The 25,555-nt window shown below is 43.1% G+C and overlaps 1 protein-coding gene across 9 annotated transcripts in view; it reads left to right on the forward strand.

Moving 5' to 3' along the window:
• The window catches only part of EPB41L4B (erythrocyte membrane protein band 4.1 like 4B), a 1,031,490-nt gene that overhangs the window by 346,583 nt on the left and 659,352 nt on the right, over nucleotides 1–25,555 (forward strand). The window lies entirely within an intron of this gene.

Raw genomic sequence — 25,555 nt, forward strand, 5'->3', positions numbered from 1 at the left:
CATGGAGTAATGATGACACATCGTGACACGTTTCTGCTGTGCATTTTTTCTTCCATTTTCCTAAATTGCAGCAAAACTAGATATTTTGTCATGACTTTGCAAAAATCTGACAACACACTACAGTTGAAACATTTGAACCTAGTCTAAAAGGTCAAAAGACATATCTATATAAAATAGGTGTGGTCAAAATTGTTGGCTTCTTGATTATTAGAAAAAAAAATCTTAAAAAATAAACTTGTATGTACCGTGCATCAATGGATTATTTTATTAGCTTGTCCAAATAAATGTAATCAAAAACTTGACGTATCAACATACATGCAGTCATTTCAGAAAAGGAAATAAAAAGGAAAATTAGTTTAATTGCGCCAAACGCAACCTGCTGCAGTTTGGTTGCGCCGGCGCACCGTCAAAAAGGCGCATGCGCCGCCAAACGCATACTGCGCACGGCCTGCGCCCCCAGTGATAAAGATAGGGGACGCAGGGCGCATGCAGCGTCATGCGCCGGTAGGCGGAGCTACCGGCAGAGGCGTGGCAGGGGGCGGGGCTTAGCGGCGGCCGTGCGCAGGCCGTCGCTGCGCTCAAAAATGCTAGTGTGAAACTAGCCTTAGCAGTACAGCCTTGCAGCTCTGGGGTCCTTGGTTACGATATCTTCAAGAACAACATCTGCAAGGAGTTTGTATGTTCTCCCCGTGTTTGCATGGATTTTCTCCTGGTACTGTGGTTTTCTGCTACACTCCAAAGACATACGGATAAGGAATCTACATTGTGAGTCCCAATGGGCTCTGTTCTGCCTTCCTCCACGTATGGTGCTGTGTGGATTTTATCATACAGCTAAACCTCATCCACTTCCCCAGTAAACAGATTGTATGGATGCTTAAGTGTATATTTATTGAGGTGATGATGTCAACTTGGTAACAGTGAATGATGATGGTGGACGATAATGGTAGACAATCATGGACAATAATGGATGATGTGGATGATATTGTGGTAAAAACTGCAAGGGAATAAACAGTGTATCAGTACTGGCAGATAACAGACAGCAGCATGACACAGGGTGCAATTAACATCAATATCTGGGGCTTTATAGAAACTGCACAGTAATAGCATAATACAGAAATGCTGCAAAACTGCTCTATACAGAAGTGCAATCTATCTGTAAGCAGTGCAAAAGCATTATAATAAAGTGAAAGATCCACTGCACAATATACCTAACTACACAGTGCATTGCACAGTGGCTGCATATACAGAATCTTACATAACACAGGTATTTTTGACCCTCACCGGAATCCGCTGGTCAGGAGCAGTGCTTTGTAGGGAGAGAGTCAGGAACACGTGTAAGGTCACATGCACACATTCAGTATTTGTTGAATTTTTTACCCCAGTATTTGTAAGCCAAAATCAGGAGTGGAACAGTCAGAAGAAAAGCATAACAGAAACATTTGCACCACTTCTGCATTTTTCACCCACTCATGGTTTTGGCTTACAAATACGTAGGTAAAAATTTCACCAAATACTGAATGTGTGCATGTGGCCTAAGACTCAAAGGTCCGGGAGAAAATGTCTGCAACCTTCTTGCCCGGGAAACTAAGGGGGCGGTTCTAATCAGAACACACTGTTTAAAGCAGTCAGCATACAATCAGAATCAGCAAAACGGCACTAAACAGGGTCTACTCACTGGTGGATATATAGATTTCTGAATTCCAGACGTTTGGGTGATTTTCAAACCGGTTGCTCTGGTGCTTGCGTGAAACCACACGTAGTATCAAAACAAATCCAGGAGAAAAAATGCAGCACTCTTCAACTCTGTTTAAAAACCAAAGTCCTTTATTGGATCAGTTGGACAAGGTTAACATAGGGCTAGGTACTTAAACAAAATGCAGAGAAAGAACAAAACTACAGCTGTTTCGTGTTATACATGCTTCAACAGGTCTAGGCCTATTTTAATACCCTGTATTTTACATATTGAGACCCATACTTGTAATATGTTGCCGCTGTGTATTATTTATACCATGGTAACTCCTCACTGTCTGTTTCTGAATTGCACTTTCTATATACCTCCTACATTATAAGTGTTTGATATTTTTAACTTTAATAAAGATGTGTTTTCTATATAATCTACCTCATCTTTTTTTGTGGTTTATGGCTACTCCACTTGGTCTTTTTGTTTGAATGTGCACAATAGATCTAAAAAGTGCATACTATCACGTTCCCATCCACCCACACTCTCAGAAGTTCCTACGCTTTGCACTAAAAAAAAAAAAGGAAGCAGGTACTACCACTTTCAGTTTCAGGCTCTTCCTTTCGGCTTGGCTTCAGCACCTCTGGTTTTTACGAAGCTGGTCGCCGAGATCATGGCACACTTGAGACAAGACTGAATAATCATCGTCCCATACTTGGACGACTTCCTCGTGATATCTCATTCAGCATCGGAGTTAAAGGAACAACTAGTCTCGGTATTTTCCACGCTCGAAAACCTACGATGGATCTTGAACAAAGAAAAGTCAGACTTACAGCCCGGTACCCAGAGGAAATTCCTGGGAGTTATGTTACTGTAGATTCCAAAAGAAGAATCTCATTTTTACCGGAGGGAAAAAAGAAACCCATCATGGACAAAGTTCGCCAGCTAGGGCGAAATCGGATATCCATAAGAACCGCAATGAAGATCCTGGGTACCCTGACCGCATGCATACCCTGTGTAATGTGGAGCCAGGTTCACGCAAGAAGCCTACAAAGGGAGATCCTGACAAAATAGGACAGACGGCAGTCCTCTCTGGACAGGGAGATTCGGCCTTCCCCAGCCTTGAGATCATCTCTAAAGTGTGGCTCAGTCACAGAAATATCAGCCAGGGGGGTGCCTTGGATCCTGTCACCATGCGTAACTATCGTCATGGACTCCAAAAGAGACGGATGGGGAGCCCATCTGGAGGAAGTTACCTGCAGGGAACATGGCCCGGAAACATCAGCTCACAGTCCTCAAACTACCGAGAGCTACTAGCAGTTTGGGAGACGCTAAAACGAAGCAGGTCAAGTCTACAGGACCAACATATAAAGATCATGTCAGACAATGTGACCACAATGTGACCACAGTAGCCTTCCAACACCATCAGGGGGCCCAGGGCACGGGAAGCTTCAGGATTTAGCAGCCTGCATCCTCACTTGGGCAGAGAACAACGTTCATTCCTTGTCTGCGGTACACATAGAAGGCTCCAGGAACAGCATAGCCGATTATCTGAGCAGGCAGGAAGTCCGAGCCACCGAGTGGGAACTAAAAGAAGAGATCTTCATAGACTTGGGTCATCGGTGGGGAACCCCCCAGCTGGACCTCTTCGTGACCAAAAAACACCAAGCTAAAGAGATTCTACTCCCTCAATCCAGCTGACCATCCGGAGGGAGTCGACGCCCTGAACCAGAGTTGGGGAGGGGGACTGCTATACGGGTTTCCCCCTATCGCCATAATACCAAGAGTCCTCAGAAAAATCCAAGAAGAAGGAGCCTGGGTGATGCTAGTCGTTCCCTTCTGGCCCAGGCGAAGTCTGTTTCCCCTCCTCAAGAAGATGGCTCAGGAGGGGCCACTCCATCTGCCGAGAGCAGCGGATCTGCTTTCTCAGGGCCCAGTTCGGCACCAAAATCCGGAGAACCTACAGCTGGCAGCATGGATCCTGAGAGGGAGGTCCTAAAATCCAGAGGCCTCTCCGACCAAGTGATCTCCACGTTGCAGGCTAGCCACAAGCCAGTTGCGAGTGCTATATATATCGTAAAATTTGGAAGAAGTTCTGCTCGGAAGGTGGTAGTACCCCCATAGACCCGTCTCGCCCAAATATCCCTCGGATTCTTGACATCCTGCAGGCAGGATTTAATAAGGGTCTAAGTCCAAGCACATTGAAAGTCCAGATAGCAGCTTTAAGTACTTTCCTTGATTTCTCCTTGGCTTCTCATCCATGGATAGCACGGTTCACAAAGGCCATCCAGAGATTAAGACCCACGTTAAGGAAAACAGTCACACCCCCCCCCCCCCGTGGGACCTAAATCTGGTACTTACCGTAACGCTCTATGTAGGCCCCCTTATGAGCCAATATCTGAAGTAGACGTCACAAGGCTTACACATAAAACCGTCTTTTTGGTAGCCATCACCTCAGCCAAACGGCTAGGTGAGATCCGGGCCCGGTCAGTCCAGAACCCCTATATGCAGATCTTCGAGGACCGTATAATACTAAAACTAAATCCAGGATTCCTTCCTAAGGTATCTCCCCAGAATCTAAACCAGGAGATAGTCCTACCCTCATTTTGCCCATTCCCGAAAAACGATAAAGAAAAACTTTTTCACTCATTGGACGTCAGACAAGCGGTCACACGCTACTTGGAGGTCACGCGAGAGTGGCGACAGGACACAAAACTGTTTATCCAGTACGGTGGTAAAAATAGGGGTACAGGTTCGTCTACACACACCCTAGCAAGATGGATAATATCAATCATCTCCTCAGCATATGAGGCCGAGGGATTACCTATACCAGAGGGGCTTAGGGCCCATTCCACCAGGGCAATAGCGGCGTCATGGGCAGAGAGGGCGGGAGCCTCAGTAGAGCAAAGATGCAGGGCCGCCATCTGGTCTACGCTAAACACTTTCTGTAGAGTTTGGACACGCTAACGGATAGCCAGACTACTTTCGGTCGTAAGGTGCTACAAGCAGTAGTCCCACCCTAAACGAGTTCCTACTTTGGTATTCCCCATCGTGTTGTCAGGATAGGACATCCTAGAAAACGGAGATTAGACCTACCGGTAATGTTATTTCCAGGAGTCCATGTATTTGATTTGTATTTGTGTTAATATGCTTGTACTAAATCTCAATAAAGGTTAATTGCATCCATACTGGTGTGGTACTTGGAAAAATCACTGGAGCGTGGGAGGGGACCTTTTAACCTCTCGTGCATTTCCTGTCCCTGTAAGGATGAAAGGACAACCCCCATCGTGCTGTCAGGATGGACTCCTGGAAATAACATTACTGGTACATCTCCGTTTTTAGTGAAATGTGCACGTTGTAGATTCAGACTGAAAGCCAGCAAAACCATGAATGGAAACCAGGAAACAATGTGTAAGGAAACGTGTAAAGCAAACCAGAATGTGTTAAACTTTGGCTGTCTCAAAGTCTCCCCCCTCCTTTTACTCTGATGACAACTGTACATGCATCCTTTTCCTTCTATAAAGCAGCTTCATCAGGTAGTCATCTAGAATGGCTTTCTAACAGTCTTAAAGGAATTCCCAGAGGTGCTGAGCACTTGTTGCTGCTTTGCCTTCACTTTGCAGTCCATCTAATTCCAAACCATTTTAATTGGGTTGAGGTCTGGTGATTGTGGAGGCCATGTGATGTGATGCAGCGCTACCTCCTTCTTGGCAGTACACAGTTGGTCTCACTAAATGCAAACCACATGGGATATCATGTTGTTGAAAAATGATGCAGTAGTCGTGCTGGTTAAGGGTGCTGTGAGTTTGAAATACATCACCAATGTTATCACCTGCAAAGCCCCAATACCATCATACCTTCCCCTTCATACATGTAGAAACCATTCATTCACCTTTTCTGTGTCTCAAAGATGTGGCAATTGGTACCAAAAAATGTGTATTTTCGACTCACCAACCCCACAGTTTAGATTTCCATTGATTTAATGTTCAGAACTTGTGTAAAGCAGTATATTTTTGGTTGCATTCCTCAGCATTGACTTCTTTGCAGTAAATCTATAGTGACTTGCTTATTGCAGTCTCATGTGGACAGTTGATATTGAGAGGTTTCTGCTACTTGATGTCTGAGCATCATTTATGATGGCTGTTCAGTTGCTGTCAATTTTTGGTCTCTCGAGACTGCTAACACTGATGAACTTATAATCTGCAGTAGAAGTAGCTACTGTTTTCTTGAGCGCAATTGATGGCTTTCATGACTACACTTGAGGGATGCCTTCAAGGTCTTTCAAGGTTCTAGCAATTTCCAGGATTGACTGACAGCAATGTCTTAAATTAAGACTAGATTGTCCTTTTTCTTTGCTTAATTGAGTAGTTCTTTCCATATACTGATTTGAACAGTTGTTGAATAGGGATCTGCAGTGTATGGAACTGTTTTTACCAACAATGCCTTTGAAATACATCTGATGGACAAACACTTTCTGTAAGTTTGGTATGAAACTGTGTACCAAGACTGATTCTGCAATACACACCTGAAGGTAGACAATTCCACAAATGGACTCTTGATGAGGCATACCTGTTCATTGGAAGCCATTCCAGGTGACCACCTGAAGCTGCTTAAAGGGGATATCCAGGACTTTACAAAAAATGTATCTAAGTAATAACCGTCAGGTAATTGCAGCCGACCTTTCTGTTGGGCATAGCGCCATTCTTCCCTGGAACAGAGTGGAGGATTCAGAAGCCTCTGCTGACTTCATGTCTACAGAGCGGACACTTCTTTTCCAGTCTGCTCTGTCGACGTGGTAGGACTTCTGAGGTCATTCTGATTGATAGCCGGATCCCCGCTGCTTAACTATGGGAGCCAGCTGTCAATCAGAATGACATTGGTGTCCCACCCCGTCATGTCAGCACAGGAAGCTGAATCCGCTGCAGGAGATGTCTGTAACCGTTCTGTGCCGAGGAAGAGCGGCATCGTGCACAACAGGCAGGTAGGATGCAAGTACCTGCCTGTTAGTGCTTAGATACATTTTTTTGTTTTTTTTTGTAAAGTCCTAGATGCCCCCTTTAAGAGAATGTAAAGGTCTTTAACGCTATGTTAACATGCAGAGTTTTGCTGCTTATTTTTTCTGCTGACAAAACCTGCTCACTTTGCAGTAAGAACGTTGCGTTCAGAACACCCATTTTCAGTGTTTTCGCTGGCTTTTTGTCGCTCTTTTTGCAGCATTTTTTTGGGATACAGACTACACATGACCTTTGTCTACAGTACATATGTAATAAAGTTCATTTTTATTCACCAAAAATGCTGTGAAAATTGCTGTTGCATTTTTTGCTAAATTTTTTATACATTCTCATTGTTTTCTATGGGTGAAAAACACTGATAGAATTGATTTGTTGCAGATTAAAAAGCACTACAGTTCTCAAATTCAGCCAGGAAAAAAAAAGCATGTGTGAAATTTCTGAAATCACACGGATTTTGCTGATACTGTAAAAAGTAGCTTTTGATTTGCATGAAAAAACTCCTAAAAACAATGCTCCAAAAACACTGCCTGTCAACATAGCTCAAGGCTATGTTCACGCGTTGCGTTTTTGCAGTAGTTTTTTTCAGTATCCAAAACTTTCTCTAATTGCAATGTTTTTTGGCGTGGATTACTTGTGTGATTTGTCTTAAGTACAAGTTTAATAGTATTAGTCACTAAACTTTTTTGCACTTTACTTCCTTGGAGTAAAAAAATGCTGCATTTTTTTTTCCAATTTAGTCAGACAAAAAACTTTGTGCATTAGGTTTCTGAAATGTCATAGGTTTTGCTGGTACTGTAAAAAGCAGTTTTTAATTTTGCATAAGATACCACAGCAAAAACGCCAAGTGCGATAATAGCCAAAAGCTGTCATCGGAGTATTAGGTGGTTACGTTTTGGAATCTAAGATTTGACCATTTTCACTGCCAGGGTTTTTTAAACGTTTGGTAACATGTACAAATAAAATTTAAATTACGAAATATAAAGTAGATATTATACACTGTACCGGTTGGAAGCCTGTACAGTTCTGAGTGCGATGGTGTTACCGTTCCTCCATCTTGATTCTGGCCTGAGTTATGAGGAGTTTCGTAAAGGCATGCAACATAGAAATTCACTTTTTTTTTTCAAAACTTTGAAAATTAAAAAAAAAAACTAAAGTATGTCTAATCTTTTTTTCTTCACATTTTGCATTCTCTAACACACTATTACCAGAGAACAAAATCTCAAAATAATTAAAATATAAAGGAAAATTGCTTTGGGTTACTTGAAATGGAATGGCCTCAGAGTGTCTGTTTTTACCATAATTGTGTCATTTGTGTCCACTTTTATTATGAGTGTATCATCTGTGTGTCCATTCTTACCATCAGTGTGTCATCTGTGTGTCTGTTTTTACCATCAGTGTGTCATCCGTATGACCGTTTTTACCATCCGTGTGTAATCTGTGTTTCTGTTTTTACCATCGGTGATTCATCTGTGTCCAGTTTTACCATCATTGTGTCATCTGTGTATCCGCTTTTACCATCAGTGTGTCAGTTTTTGCGATCCGTGTTTTTCACAGATTGATAAATGACAAAACGTCTATACTTTGCAATGTTAAATATGGACATCATACAGATTGGTGCAATCAATGTGCTGTTCGTGTTTTTCATGAACCCATAGAATTTTCATCTGTGCTGCCGTAAGAAAATGGACATGTCTATTTTGCACACACAACACACTCCATGAAAAACACAGACCTGCGAACAACACTGTAGATTATAATGTGTACATGTATCCGTAAAAAACGGATACAACTTGTACATACAACACGGACATCTGATTGAAGCCTAAGTGTGATCATGCTGAGATATTGTCGTCGGTAGCCGGTGTGTATTTTATGTACACTTTGTTAATGAAGTAAAAACTTGAAAGAATGTCCTTGCCAGGGAAAGGGTAAGCACATATTATGATGTGTCTGACAGGATATCAGGACTCTTCAGACCTACAGATGACTACCCATTCCTGCTACTACATGTGGGGACAAATGACACCGCAAGAAACGACCTGGAAACCATCTGCAGAGACTTTGAAGACTTAGGCAAGCAAGTGAAAGAACTGGGAGCGCAGGTGGTCTTCTCTTCCATCCTCCCAGTGGATGGCCATGGAACAAGGAGGTGGAATAAGATTCTGCAGGTGAACAACTGGCTACGTCGATGGTGCCGTCAGCAACGATTTGGATTTCTGGATCACGGAGTGAACAACTTATCCGATTGTATACTAGCTAGAGATGGGGTGCACCTTACGAAGACTAGAAAGCATGTATTTGGAAGTCGCCTTGCTACACTTGTAAGGAGAGCTTTAAACTAGAACAACATGGGAAGGGAAGCAAAAGACCAGAAAAAGCCATACACCTGACAAATGCTATTGAGAACTCTGCTATTAGAAGTGGAAAGGAAGAACAAAGATGAAAGAATCTAATTAATAAAAACATTGGAGAAAGAGAAGCCAATCACAAACTAAAATGTTTCTATACTAATGCACAAAGCATGGGCAACAAACAAGGAGAATTGGAGCTACTAACACAGGAAAAGAAATATGATGTCATTGGAATCACTGAAACTTGGTGGGACAATACACATGATTGGAATACAAGACTAGAAGGATACAACTTATTTGCAAGAAACAGATTTGATAAGCGAGGAGGGGGTGTCGCATTGTATGTTAGAAACGCGTATATCTGCACAGAGATTGAAGCTTCAGAGACTGGGAGTTCTGTGGAAACTGTTTGGGTAAGAATACAAGGACAGAACAATGGAAAGGACACCATTGTAGGCATTTACTACAGGCCGCCTGTGCAAGCTGAAGATATGGATGAACTCTTTATGCATCAAATGGCCAAGTTCTCCAAAAAATATGACATAGTTGTCATGGGAGATTTCAACTATCCAGACATTTGTTGGGAATCTCTCTCAGGCAAAACTAACAGGTCAAGGAAATTCTTATCCTCTCTTGCTGACAACTTTATCTTCCAAAAGGTAAGGGAGAAAACAAGGGGAACTGCTACCTTGGATCTAATCCTTATAAACAGGGAGGAAATGGTTGAGGAGGTAAAAGTGGCTGGGACCCTAGGAGGTAGCGACCATGCTATTTTAGAATTTTGGATAACTAGAGGTGGAAGACCTGTGAAGACTCAGACATCAAGGTTAGATTTCAGAAAGGCAGATTTTAAAGGATTCAGAAAGAGAATTGGAGGGATCCAATGGCTGGATATCCTTAAAGACAAAAATGTCCAGGAAGGATGGGAAATCTTGAAAAATGAAATTCTCAAAGCACAGTTGTTAACAATTCCGAAAAGAGGGAAGAATAGGAAGCATTTAAGGAAACCAGGATGGATGAACACAGAACTTAAGCACATGCTAAAAAGGAAGAAAAAAATGTTTATAAAATGGAAAGAGGGAGGCATATCTAAAGAAGAATATAATGCTGTCTGCAGAACCTGCAGGGCACAAATCAGATTATCTAAAGCTGAAAATGAATTGAGGCTTGCAAGAGATGTCAAAAGAAATAATAAAGGATTTTGGGGATATGTCAAAAGTAAAAGAAAAGTCAAAGATGCTATAGGATTTTTACAGGATGAAAATGATGAAATGGTAAGACAGGATGTTGAGAAGGCTGAACTTTTAAATTCCTATTTTGCATCTGTTTTCTCTCAGAAAGGAAATGTAACATCAACTGTTATTCACTGTCCTATTAAGGGAATAGAAGAATCCAGGATATCTATAAACAGAAAGATAGTGAGGAAACACTTAGCTAACCTAAATGAATTCAAGTCTCCAGGTCCAGATGAATTACACCCCAGAGTACTGAAGGAGATAGCAGAAGAAATTTTCGAACCCCTCTCCATAATCTTTGAAAATTCTTGGAGAACAGGAGAAGTGCCAGAAGACTGGAGAAGAGCAAATGTTGTTCCTATCTTCAAAAAGGGGAAGAAGGTGGACCCAGGCAACTATAGGCCGGTGAGTCTGACTTCTATACCAGGAAAGATCTTTGAACAAATTATTAAAAAACATGTATGTCAATACCTGGATAAGAATGAAGTGATTAAACAGAGTCAGCATGGGTTTGTCACTAATAAGTCATGTCAGACTAACTTAATTTCCTTCTATGATGGTATCACTGATTGGGTGGATCAAGGAAATGCTGTAGATATAGTATATCTTGACTTCAGCAAAGCATTTGACAAAGTCTCTCATACAATCCTTATTGAAAAAATGACTAAGTATGGAATGGACAAGGCAACTGTTAGGTGGATTCATAACTGGCTTAGTGATCGGACACAAAGAGTGGTCGTAAATGGCTGCACATCCAGTTGGAATAATGTCTCAAGTGGGGTACCACAGGGCTCTGTCCTGGGCCCTGTATTGTTCAACATCTTTATCAACGATTTAGATGAAGGAATTGAGGGTAAACTGATTAAATTTGCTGATGACACAAAGCTAGGAGGGATAGCTAATACTAGAGAAGAGAGAGAGAGGATTCAAAAAGATTTAAATAAACTGGAGAAGTGGGCAGCAACTAACAGAATGGTTTTTAACAGGGAGAAATGCAAAGTACTACATCTGGGCAATAAAAATGAAAAAAGCATATATAGAATGGGAGGAATAGGGCTAAGTGACAGCACATGTGAAAAAGACTTGGGTATACTAATCGATAACAGACTGAATATGAGTCAACAGTGTGATGCAGCAGCAAAAAAGGCAAATGCAATTCTAGGATGTATTAACAAAAGCATACAGTCTAGATCACGTGAAGTCATTATTTCCCTCTACTCCTCTTTGGTCAGACCTCATCTGGAATATTGTGTCCAGTTTTGGGCACCACATTTTAAAAAAGACATCAACAAACTGGAGCAAGTTCAGAAAAGAGCGACCAGAATGGTGACCGGTCTGCAAACCCTGTCTTATGAGGAAAGGTTGCAGGATTTGGGAATGTTTAGTTTGCAAAAGAGAAGACTGAGAGGAGACTTAATAGCTGTCTACAAATATCTAAAGGGCTGTCACATTGTAGAAGGATCAACTTTATTCTCATTTGCACAAGGAAAGACTAGAAGCAATGGGATGAAACTGAATGGGAGGAGACACAGATTAGATATTAGAAAAAACTTTTTGACAGTTAGATTGATCAATGAGTGGAACAGGCTGCCACGAGAAGTGGTGAGTTCTTCTTCAATGGAAGTCTTCAAACAGAGGCTGGACAGACATCTGACTGGGATGCTTTAGCGAATCCTGCTTTGAGCAGGGGGTTGGACCAGATGGCCAGGAGGTCCCTTCCAACTCTACGATTCTATGATTCTATGGTTTGTCTCACATGGTTTTTTTATTTACTTCTTGATTTCATATGTTTTTTTTCGTGGTTTTGCAGTCTTCAGTCTGTGCATGTTCCTATAAGAACAGGGAAAATCATTGCAAGAATGGTTGTGTCCAAACATTTGACCCTTACTGTTTAGCAGATGTGCATCATAATTGTCAGAGACACCGCACTACACTCACAGAGCCAGTGCGCGTGTCCAGAGTACAGAAACAGTGCTAAAAGATACCTGTGGAGCAGGGCAGCAGAGGTGACAATGCGTGCTTCAAACTATTAGTGTCAGGGTCCAGTCAGCGCCGGAAAGTAAAGAGGCACAAGACCTGCGGACACTGAAGTTAGCAAGCTGGCACAGGACCTATGGTCAGGTGACTACAAGGGGGCGGGGCTTAGCGTCCTGCTTTCAGATATGACAGGACACCATACAACAACTCAAGAGTCAGGCAAAACGGAGGTCACAACAGTACGGGTAGACGAGGCACAGGAGGGACAAACAGATGGGTAGTCAAACAAAGCCAAAGGTCATACACAAGAGGGCGACGTACCAAGGGGACGAGCAGAGAGAAGTCGGGTCAGAAGCAGAGAGTCATACACGAGAGGTATCGCAGTACAAGAGGGGCAGGCAGAACTCGTAACAGGGACAGAACCGGATCAAAACCAAACAAGCAAGCAAGATATCAGGCACAAGGTCAACTAACTCAGCCGAGGGCAGGAGTATAACTGACACCGGACCTAGGTCCAGTGAACATTAAATAGCCGCCCTCTGCCAAAGAGAGGCGGAACAATTAACCCCCAGTCTGATCAGGACGGGCCAAAGCGAAACCCCGTCCTGGATCATGACAATAATGTACAAAGCTGGCTCAATGTCTTATATAGGAAGGTTCAATTCCCTTAAGATGGCTAGTACAAAAAGTAAAAAAATACCATATTTTTCGGACTATAAGGCGCACCGGACTATAAAATGCACCCCAAATTTTGGAGATGAAAATAGGAAAAAAGAGGCTCTTTTTTTTTTTTTTTTAAGATGGGGGTCTGTCTTCTAGTCTGAATTTAAAGTATCTTACCTGAAGGGCGGCGGCAATGGAGCGGGTAAACAGGAAGCATGATCCCTTCCTCTAGTAGCTGTCGGCTGCAGAAGTAGGGCAGTGCCACGGACCTTGGGTGGGAGAAGTGGATGCCCCAGCAATGCTATGCTGCGGGCTCAGTGTCGGCTGTGAGGTAGAATGAATGCTACGGGCTGTGTCTGCGATGAGGCAGAGTGTGTTGCTTTTGCAGTGGCCATTTTCCCGAAGCTGCAGGCTGCCGGAGACGGCACTTGCGGAGACTGGGATCTTGTCCCAGTCGAGATCTCAATCTGTGCAAGCGCTGCCTCCGGCGGCCATCTTCCTGGAGCCATGGGTTTCAGAAAAATGGCTGTTGGGGACGACGCTGCTTGTGTAGACAGCATTGCACCTCTTCTGCCACCGCCGGCTTCCTTACAAAGGGACCCTGCCGCCTGTGATCCCGCTCCACCACCGCCACAACTCCCCGATAAACTACATTTGGACTATAAGACTCACTCCACATTTTTCCCCAAAATTTGGAGGGGAAAAAAGTGCGTCTTATAGTCCAAAAATACGGTACCTTAAAAAAAAATCATCTTTCTTTTCCCAAAATCTAAATTATGATTAATAGCAAATCCCTAAAAACAGGTGGAATTGCTGTTTTTCTTTTTTTGTTAAAGCCTCCATTGATATTATTTTCCCTTTATCAGTACATTGTATGTTTAAATGAATAGTGTCATTAACAACTACAACTTTTTGCTAAAAAAAAAAAACACAAAACCCCACATATGGTTTTAGCAAGTGAAAAAAAAAATGTATGGCTCTTTAAAAAACGAGCTAGGAGACAAAGAATAGTTGCATCTCCAAGAGGTTCTTATTCAGGACTCTAGTAATATTGACTACAGCTGTATTTATCTGGCTGCATCTGTTTGGACCTGAACTTATTATTGTGCTATAGCAGGTTATTCCATCCTCAGCTAAATGCACGGGGTTCATATAGCTTATACGGGTAGCTAAACTGCTATATCGGGGGTCCAATAAGAAGACTGTAGGTTGAATCTGTGTTTATTGAACGCGATGGTATATAGATGAACGGTGAAACTACAAATAAGACATACAATACAATGAATCAGTATGGGTACATAAAAATACATATATACATTATACAGATTACCTGAGCTAATAGCTAACCAGGGGAGAGCTAACTAGGCGGGGTGATCTAGGACAGGAATTAGATGAAGGAAGAGTGATTACATACCGACGATGCTGACACAAGGGGAGGAAGAAAAATGAGATGTCCACATGAAGCAGGCTTCACAGAAAATGGCAGACTGGACAGAGAAAAGGGGCTGTATTAGACCATGATGCCTTGTAACTTACGCAGGATACATTGGGAATTGGAGGGAATGAATCAGGAAGTAAAGTGCATATAACATCATGCAGTTATAACTTTTGGCCACTAGATGGAGCTGAAAACAATAAACATTAACTAAGGAAAAACTAAACATCCTGAACATACAGCAATATGGTATGTTCTCAAAACAGGTAATTAAGAGTCATTGCTTATGTCGGAGACAGAACACTCCCCGTCTGGCATTGAACGGATGCCACCATTACTATCCTCTGAAGACAACAATAGGACCAGCTCAGTCACTGGTCTGGAGAATGTCTTGGGTCCATCTCCTTTGGCCATCCTGAGTTTAGGCCTGGAAGATTACCCTGCAGCCATGGAGGAAGTGGCAGACCAGCGTCATTTGCGCCACCTGTCCCAGAATGCATTGGCAAGACTTTGTACCTGCCTCCCTTGGCGCTTGTAGAGGTCCTTAGCATTGAATCCTCCTGGAGGGGCACTGGATAGTCCTGTGTTCTGGGTGAGGAGAGTAGCTGGAGTCTTTGTATGAAGTGTAGACACCTAGGGTGGATTTCAGCACCTGAGTCCTCTCTCTCAAGTTCAAAGGTGTCTGGATAACGTTCCTCAGTGTACAATAGTTTTGGTCCTGAGAGCCATGTTGTGCTCTCTAGTCGACTTGCGTCAACTGCTTTAGTTGCATGATCTGCATGGTTTTGATCCGTGGGAACGTAATGCCACTGTTTTTGATGATGGATGTATCCAGGACTAGTTTGCTGTCTGAGTAGACCTTGGCTTGTGTCAAGTCGATATCCATCTCGGATGCAATGAACTCTGCTAACTCGACGGCTAAGACTGCAGCACAAAGTTCTAACCTTGGTATGGTGTGTTCTGGTTGTGGAGCAAGTTTGGCTTTCCCCATGACGAATCCAATGTGGCTCTGACATTTGGAGTCCACAGTTTTGAGATAAGCAACAGCAGCAATTGCTTTGACAGAAGCATCTGCAAATACATACGATCTTTGGCTCTGTATATCTGTAGACTGCACAGGGGTGTATGGCCTTGGCACATTTAGGTTGGAGAGAGCTGCTAGAGAGTTCTTCCATGCTTCCCACTGGATTCTCTTGTCAGGTGGCAGAGGTGCATCCCAGTCAGAAGTCTCCTTGGTTAAGTCTCTTAGTATGGCTTTGCCTTGTATAGTAACAGGAGCTGCAAAACCTAAGGGATCGTACAGGCTGTTGATGGTAGATAGGACACCTCTGCATGTGAAAGGCTTTTCTTCCTGGCTGACCTGAAAGGTAAAAGTGTCTGACTGTAGATTCCAGAGAAGCCTGAGGTTGCGTTGCATTGGTGTGGGGACTGACCCTAAGTCCAGGTCACTGAGACCGTTACACAAGTCTTGTGAAGGGAATGCTTTCATGAGTTCTTGGCTGTTTTGAGGTAATTTTGTGAAGTCTGAGGTTGGAGCAAGCAAGAATCTCTTGGGCCTCTCCTGAGAAGACTGATGACAGTCTCATTTGAAGGCATGGCTTTCAGACAGTCATCAACATAAAAGTCTTTCTCTATGAATTGTCTGACATCTGACCCTTATTCTGTTTCTCCTTCTAGAGCTGACCTTTTGAGCCCATAGATGGCGACTGCAGGAGATGGGCTATTGTCAAAGATGTGCACTCTCATGTGGTACTCTGTGACCTCTTTAGTAGCATCATTGTCTCTGTACCAGAAGAATCTTGGGAAGTTCCTGTCTCTCTCTCTCTCTCTCTCTCTCTCTCTCTCTCTCTCTCACAAGGAAACAATGGAACATTTGCTGGATGTCAGCAATGAAGGCGATGGAATCCTTATGGAAGCGCATATGTACTAGCAGTTTGTTATTGAGATCTGGTCCTGTCAGTAGAACATCATTCAGGGAGACATCATCAAACTTAGCACTAGAGTCGAACACCACTCTGATCTGGCCTGGTTTCTTAGGGTGGTGTGCTCCAAACATGAGTAGGAACCAGCATTCTTCAGAGTCTTTGAGAGTGGGAGCTAGTTCTGCATGTCAGTTCTCAAATATCTTTGACATGAAGGAGAAGTGATCTCTCATCTCTGGTTTCTTCTGCAGATTATGTTTAAGAGAGGAGAATGCCTGATCTCTGTTTTGGTAGACGTGGTCTGTGGGTTCTGAAGTAAAGAGGTGCGACCCAGCTGTTTGTCGCATCTTTTACGAGCCCTTTGTCCATTACCTCAAAGAACAGCTTATCTTCTGCTGACATTGCTACTTGGTTGTCTTGCTTAGTTCTCTGGAAGACTCTGCACCTCAACTGATCATCATAGCTTCCTGACACCATACTGCTGTCATGAGTAAAGTCTATTAAATGATTGGGTAGTTGGATGCTGTGTGGTAGTTCCTTGACATGGAACTCGTTGCAAGGTTGAAACAGAGATGGGCACCTTTTCTCCAATGTATTTGTTAGCATACTTGTCACAGAAGTTGGGGCGTGCATATGTCCCAAGCATACATTTCCTATTATGACCCATCCTAGGTCTAGCTTTTGGGCATAGGGAGCATTGTTGAGTCCATTGATATGACTTCTCACTTTATGAACCTGCAGGATCTCTTCCCAACAGCAGTATTATCTGTGCCTGAGGGTCGAGTTCCGGTATAAGGTGTGCTATGCGTTTTAAGTGAGCTTGATGGATTGCCACATCTGGTGTAGGGATTTCAGACCCGTTGTCTGGGATCTGATTGCACTCGATGATTGTAGGTAGTGGCAGGCAGAATTGTCCGTCTAAGGACTCAATTTAGTAGTCAGTGGCTTTCCTGCCCGCTGTTGTCACAGTACCTGCACATGTCTTTAATGAGTAAGGAGTGCCTGGTCCTTTAATGTTGAATAGGTCAAAGAATGTTGATCTAGCCAGGGATCGATTACTTTAATCATCCAAGATAGCATACAGTCTCACAGCTTTGTCTCCATGGCCCTTTGGGTACACTCTGATGAGACCCACTGTCTATTGTCCCTTTACAGACTTCAGTACATTGTGAAGTGATCTCTGGCGTAGCTGCATTAGTGTTCTTTTCCTCCCCGCCATGCTCACTGTCAGCTGGCGTGTTCTGTTCACTCCATGGAGCTGGGCCAGGGTGTAGGGCAGTGTTATGATCTGTGGTACCACATTCTGTGCATTTGACACTGACCTTACAATCCTTGGCGAGATGAGTGGTGGATGAGCAGCACTTGTAGCAAATACAGTTCTCTTTCAGGAAGCTTCTGCAATCCGGCATAGATTTTCCTCTGAAGGCTCTGCATTTCAGGAGAGGATGAGGCTTCTGATGAAGCGGGCACTGCTTGTCAGGTTCTCATACCTTTGTCTCTGATTGAGAGCAGCTAGCAGACCTGTAATTGGAACTTGGAGAAGAAACATTAGTCTTCTGCACTGCCACAGATGTTCTGCGTGGGTTTGCAGCTTGTGGTGGTGCGGCATATGACATTGCAAAGTCAAAGCTGGGGTCATTTCTGATTGCCGCTTGTTCGTGTATAAAGTCTACAAAAACTGAGAAGGGAGGGAATGAAACACTGTGTTTGTATTTGTATGTGGAGCCATGTGTGAGCCACCTCTCCTGTAGATTGTAGGGCAAGTTTTGGACTATAGGGTTAACACCTTTGGCTGTGTTGAGGTATGCAAGTCCTGGTAGGTCACCTTCACATTTGTCAACTAGGACCTCTTGTAGCAGGTCACCTAGCTCTCTAAGTCTTGGGAGACCTTTGTTAGATATTTTAGGAAAGTCATCGATTCTTTTGAACAAGGCTCTCTCTATTACTTCTGCAGAGCCGTAACACTCATCTAGCCTCTTCCATATCTCTTTAACCCCTTAATCCCATATGACGTACGATCCCGTCCATGTGCCCTGGGACTTAATTCCCAGGGACGGGTTAGTACGTCATAGAGATCAGTGGCGCCCACGTGGTGAGCGCCGCTGATTGCGGCCGGTTGTCAGCTAACTATCACAGCTGACACCCGGCACAATGTGTCAGGGGTGGTCACGGACTGCCCCCGACACGTTAACCCCTTGCACACTGCGATCAAACACGATCGCGGTGTACCGGGGGTTAAAGAGAAGCATCGGCAGGGAGGGGGCTCCCTCCGTGCTTCCCTGAGCCCCCCACAGCAGCGCAATGTGCAGCGCTGCTGCGGGGGTCTCTTTCCCTACAGGTCCCCGGATCCAAGATGGCGACGGGGACCTTCGGGGGCCTGTAGGGAACTGACTTCCTCAGTGCATGCAAAGCGCAGGCATGAGGAAGTCTGCGTCTATGCCTGTGACAGATCGCCGATCTGTCACAATGATCTGTGATGTGACAGATCAGCGATCTGTCACAGGACAGTGATGTCCCCCCTGGGACAACCCAATAAAGTTTTTAAAAAAAAAAAGTGTAAAAATTAAAAAAATTGCTAAATAAATTAGAAAAAAAAAAAATATTCCCCAATAAATTCATTTTTTGGAAAGAAAAAAAGAAAAAAACAATAGAAGTACACATATTTGGTATCACCGCGTCCGAAACGACCCGCCCTATAAAACTGTCCCATTAGTTAACCCCTTTAGCGAACCCCTTAAAAAATAAAAATAAAAAACGAAGCAAAAGATAATGATTTATTACCATACCTCCGAACAAAAAGTGCAATAACGCGCAATCAAAAAGACGCATATAAATATCCATGGTACCGCTGAAATTGTCATCTTGTCCCGCAAAAAAAGATCCGCCATACAGCATCATGAGCGAAAAAATAAAGTTATAGCTCGCAGAATAAAGCGATGCAAAAATAATTATTTTTTATCTAAAATTGTTTTCATTGCATAAAAGCGCCAAAACATAAAAAAAGACATAAATGAGGTATCGCTGTAACCGTAGTGACCCGAAGAATAAAAGCGCTTTATCAATTTTACCGCACGCAGAACGGTGTAAACGCCCCCCCCAAAAGAAATTCATGAAACGCTGGTTTTTGTTCATTCTGCGTACCAAAATTCGGAATAAAAAGCGATCAAAAAATTTCACGTGCCCGAAAATGGCACCAATAAAAACGTCAACTCGTCCTGCAAAAAATAAGACCCCACATGACTCGGTGGGTCAAAATATGGAAAAATTATAGCTCTCAATATGTGGTGATGCAAAAACTATTTTTACAATAAAAAGCGTCTTTTAGCGTGTGACAGCTGCCAAACATAAAAACCGCCATAAATAGTAAATCAAACCCCCGTTATCACCCCCTTAGTTAGGGAAAAATAATAAAATTAAAAGAAAATGTATTTATTTCCATTTTCCCATTAGGGCTAGGGTTAGGGCTGAGATTAGGGTTAGGGGTGTGTTGGGGTTAGGGTTGGAGTTAGAATTGGGGGTTTCCACTGTTTGGGCACATCAGGTGCTCTCCAAATGCAACATGGCGTCGGATCTCAATTCCAGCCAATTCTGCCAAGTCAAATGGTGCTCCTTCCCTTCCAAGCTCTGCCATGCGCCCAAACAGTGTTTTACCCCCACATATAGGGTATCAGCCTACTCAGAACAAATTGCAAAACAACTTCTGAGGTCCAATTTCTCCTGTTACCCTTAGGAAAATAAAAAATTGGGGGCAAAAATATCATTTTTGTGGAAAAAAATGATTATTTTATTTTCACGCCCGGGCGTTCTAAACTTCTGTGAAGCACTTGGGGGTTAAAAGTGCTCACCACACATCTAGATAAGTTCCGTGGGGGGTCTAGTTTCCAAAATGGGGTCACTTGTGGGGAGTTTCAATAGTTTAGGTACATCAGGGGCTCTCCAAACGCACATGACACCCGCAGAACATTCCATCAAAGTCTGCATTCCAAAACGTCACTACTTCCCTTCCGAGCCCCGACGTGTGCCTACACAGTAGTTTTCTCCCACATATGAGGTATCGGCGTACTCAGGACAAATTGGATAACAACTTTTGGGGTCCAATTTCTCCTGTTACCCTTGGGAAAATAAAAAAATTGGGGTCTAATTGATCATGTTTGTGGACAAAATATGATTTTTTTTATTTTCATGCCTGGGCATTATAAACTTCTGTGAAGCCCTTGGGGGGTTCAAAGTGCTCACCACACATCTAGATAAGTTCCTTAGGGGGTCTAGTTTCCAAAATGGGGTCATTTGTGGGGGGTTTCCACTGTTTAGGTACATCAGGGGCTCTCCAAATGCAACATGACACCCGCAGACCATTCCGTCAAAGTCTGCATTTCAAAATGTCACTACTTCCCTTCCGAGCCCTGACGTGTGCCCATACAGTAGTTTTCTCCCACAAATGAGGTATCTGCATACTCAGGACAAATTGGACAACAGCTTTTGGTGTCCAATTTCTCCTGGTACCCTTGAGAAAATAAAAAAATTGGTGACTAAAAGATAATGTTTGTGGAAAAAATACGATTTTTTTATTTTCACGCCCAGGCATTATAAACTTCTGTGAAGCACTGGGGGGTTCAAAGTTCTCACCACACATCTAGATAAGTTCCTTGGGGGGTCTAGTTTCCAAAATGGTGTCATTTGTGGGGGGTTTCCACTGTTTTGGTATATATATCAGGGGCTTTCCAAACGCGACACGGTGTCCGATCTCAATTCCAGCCAAAAACATCAAATGGCGCTGCTTCCCTTCCGAGCTCTGCCATGCACCCAAATAGTGGTTTACCCCCACATGTGGGGTATCAGCGTACTCAGGACAAATTCCACAATAACTTTTAGGGTCCTGTTACCCTTGGGAAAATAAAAATTGGGGGTGAAAAGATCATTTTTGTGGAAAAAATGATTTTTTAATTGTACCGCTGTACGTTATAAACTTCTGTGAAGCCCTTGTGGGTTCAAAGTTCTCACCACATATGTAGATAAGTTCATTGGGAGGTCTAGTTTCCAAAATGGGGTCACTTGTGGGGGGTTTCCACTGTTTAGGTACATCAGGGGCTCTCCAAAAGTGACATGGCGTCCGATCTGAATTCCAGCCAATTTTGCATTGAAAAAGTCAAACGGCGCTCCTTCCCTTCTGAGCTCTGCCATGTGCCGAAACAGTGGTTCCCCCCACATATCAGGTATCGGCGTACTCAGGACAAATTGCACAATAACTTTTGCAGTCCAATTTCTCCTGTTACCCTTGGTAAAATAAAAAAAATTGAACTTGAAATATTTTTTTTGTGAAAAAAGTTAAATGTACATTTTTTTTTTTGAATATTCAAAAAATTCCTGTGACACACCTAAAGGGTTAATAAAGTTCTTGAATGTGGTTTTGAGCACCTTAAGGGGTGCAGTTTTTAGAATGGTGTCACTTTTGGGTATTTTCTATCATATAGACCCCGCAAAGTGGCTTCAAATGTGATGTGGTCCGTAAAAATAAAATGATGTTGCAAAAATGAGAAATCACTGGTCAATTTTTAACCCTTATAACTTCCTAACAAAAAAAATTTTGGTTCCAAAATTGTGCTGATGTAAAGTAAACATGTGGGAAATGTTACTTATCAATTTTTTTGTGTGCTGTATCTCTGATTTAAGGGCATAAAAATTCAAAGTTGGAAAATTGCGAAATTTTCAAAATTTTCGCCAAATCTCCATTTTTTCCACAAATAAACACAAGTTATTTGAATTAAATTTTACCACTAACATGAAGTACAATATGTCACGAGAAATCATTGTCAGAATCACCGGGATCCATGGAAGCGTTTTAGAGTTATTACCTCATAAAGGGACAGTGGTCAGAATTGTAAAAATTGGCCCGGTCATTAACGTGCAAACCACCCTTGGGGCTTACGGGGTTAAGGCCTATTTGATTGTGGTTTATATTAATGTCTCTGATCCTTACTGCGTGTTTGACTGACTCTTCTCCTAGGTATTTGACTAAGCGGTCTATCTTTTCCCTGTTTTTTAGCCCCAAGTCTCTAGTGACATTTTGGAAGGAAGCTTTCCAAGCTCTGTAGCCTTCAGCGTGGTCAGTGAATTTCATGAGTCCCTTGGCAACTAGATCACGTCGTATGAAGATCCTAGCAAGTTCTGATGTGATCCACTTGTGAGCAGAGTATACTGGTAATGGGTCACCCTGATAGTGATGTGAGGTGCGTTCATACCTGTTAGTATCCTCAGGGTGGCGCCAGCTGGTGTCATATTGTTTTGATCTGATATGCGGTGTGTCAGCAAGGTGATTCACGTTGGTTACCTGGTGAGGGGCAAGGAAGACAGGAGAGTTGCTTTGCTTCACGTTTCCCTGGAGCTGAGCCTCATGATGACTCTCACTCGTTTCACTGGATGTGTCGTGATCTTGGTTATAGTTTGGATCAGGAAGTTCCTTAACATATTGAGATGTGCATTGTGGTGAATCTTGCAGCGGCAACTTCAGACTTGACGTACTGCTGCGACTATGCAGTTCAGGGTTGTGTGCGGCTTCCAGTGCTGCAGCCGCTTCCTTTCTTGCAGCTAGGCTCTTTAAGGCAGCATCCACTCGTGCCTTTTCTATCTGTGACCTTGTCTCTTGATCGGCTCTTTCTTTATCTATGCGTGCCTTCTCTAACTGCGCCTTTCTCTCTTGATCAGCTCTCTCATCTATGCGTGCTTTCTCTAGTTTAAGTTGCATCTCTTCTTCATTATACTTTGCTCGCATTTTGGCGGCCTCAGCATTTGCACAGGCAATGGCGACTGCGCTGCTGATAGTCTTTGAGGAGACGGATGTAGCAGATTTTGTCCTGTGTCATTCGTGGGACATGATGTCATCTTAGAGGGATGCTTGGCTGTGCAGAGATTGCTGTAGCTGTATTAGTCTCTGTGTAGCCGGTGACTTGAATCTCGCTAGATGGATTTCTGCAGCATCACTAGTTCCTGCAAACTGGATGAAGGCTCTTCTCTCTGTATTCCCACTAGCTGGAGAGCCGTCGTTTCACTATTCCGTCCTCCACTAAATGCACGGGGTTCATATAGCTTATACGGGTAGCTAAACCGCTATACCGGGGGTCCAATAAGAAGACTGTAGGTTGAATCTGTGTTTATTGAACGCGATGGTATATAGATGCACGGTGAAACTACAAATAAGACATACAATACAATGAATCAGTATGGGTACATAAAAATACATATATACATTATACAGATTACCTGAGCTAATAGCTAACCAGGGGAGAGCTAACTGAGCGGGGTGATCTAGGACAGGAATTAGATGAAGGAAGAGTGATTACATACCGACGATGCTGACACAAGGGGAGGTAGAGAAATGAGATGTCCACATGAAGCAGGCTTCACAGAAAATGGCAGACTGGACAGAGAAAAGGGGCTGTATTAGAACATGATGCCTTGTAACTTACCTAGGATACATTGGGAATTGGAGGGAATGAATCAGGAAGTAAAGTGCATATAACATCATGCAGTTATAACTTTTGGCCACTAGATGGAGCTGGAAACAATAAACATTAACTAAGGAAAAACTGAACATCCTGAACTTACAGCAATATGGTATTTTATCAAAACAGGTAATTAAGAGTCATTGCTTATGTCAGAGACAGAACACAGGTATTCGTTGTTTTAACCAATTATCTGTACTTGCCTGGTCACTACTAATTATCAGTTCCCAGATAATAAGCTGAACATGGTTTCAGAGAAGCAATTCACTTTTAGTGAAAAATTAGGGCATGTTTCCACGGCCGTATTGCATCCATATTTGCTGCGGATTGAACACTGCATACAGGCCAGCATCCAAATGTTATAGCATAGTGGAGATGATTTTATGAAATCCCGTCTCCACTATGCATCCTAATACGCGGGTAACACACCCACGAAACCGGACATGCGGCACGTCATTTTAGACCGCAGCATGTCTATTTACCTTGCGGAGATGCTCAGTCTCCGCAAGATAAATAACCCGGTCTATGTATGCGATGCGGTAATACCACATGTGTTCAATGAACACAACCGGAATCACCGCGTGTACAGAAGGGGGTGGGGCTTTGGCCGGAGCGGGCTTTCCGCTCCGTCCAAAGCGCAGGCAATGCGCTTAGTGGAAACATACCCTTAATGTGTACATCTTGTGGCCTAGATGCTCTGATCAAACTTTGCTATTCCATATACTTGTTTCATGAACAAATTACATTAATAAAGCTAAAGATTGTATCCCGCCTGTCAGTGCCAGTGACACACATCTCATGTCATCGCTATTAATATCAGCCAGATAACTTCTTTCAATTTTGAGCTCAGAACTTGTCCCTACTACTTGAAAAGTTGTCAGCTGGAGAGCACGCCGGACTATTTGATCGATGAAGAAAATAAACTGCTTCCAGATGTATGCCTCCTATTGTTCAGCTGTACCCAACTCCAGCAATATTACTAACCAGTATAAGGATCATCTACCCATCAGTGGCTGACATTGCAATGAAAACAAAATGATAACTGCAGATGAGCACTAATTTGGATGATTTCCATTTTGTATTTACTTTGACTGAGAATATAAAGTTATTAGTGGTTGTCATAGAAAATAATAACATCTCTAAGCCTGTCACGACACATCTGTCAGTTGACCTGGGACCAGGGGCTCCTTCCTTGTCCCTTACACTAGGGGGTGTCCTAGATCTCCCTACTCCCTACTCCCCGGGATATTTCCGAAGGTGAAGATGCCGGTGCCTCCACCCTTGCCTTATCTCCTGAGTTAGCCATCCGTCTGTTCTCTTCCCCCACCCAGGGAAGAGGGGCGTTACTGTGCACTGTAGTACACCAACTCTACAAACAAGGCAACAAAAACAAGGGTTAACAGAAAACTCCAGACATTCAAACAAAATATTCACTCAACATATAAAAGAGGAATACATGGGGGTGAGACGGTAGGGGAATAAACCAAAATAGAGAAAGATAAGGAATTGCCATACATACAAACTGAGCAACAGTCACTAATAACTACTCCAACTCTTCTTTTCATAAGAACTCCTCTCCTTCTGTTAGCCATGCAGCAATGAAGCTTGCTCTGACAAGGATTTGTATCAGAGTCCAGATTATAAAGGGAAAAAGAGTGGCTAACCGAGCTCAGCAGTGAGCACAGGAATTTCCAACATGGCCGATTAACCCCTATTATGCCAGAAGGAATAAGCACATTTAAAATGAAGAAGTGCTTCGGAGTAAGAGCAATCAGATGCTTCG

This window comes from Dendrobates tinctorius, unplaced genomic scaffold (assembly GCF_039654945.1).
Source record: "Dendrobates tinctorius isolate UK_male_01 unplaced genomic scaffold, ASM3965494v1 ptg000102l, whole genome shotgun sequence".
Classification (NCBI taxonomy): Eukaryota; Metazoa; Chordata; class Amphibia; order Anura; family Dendrobatidae; genus Dendrobates; species Dendrobates tinctorius.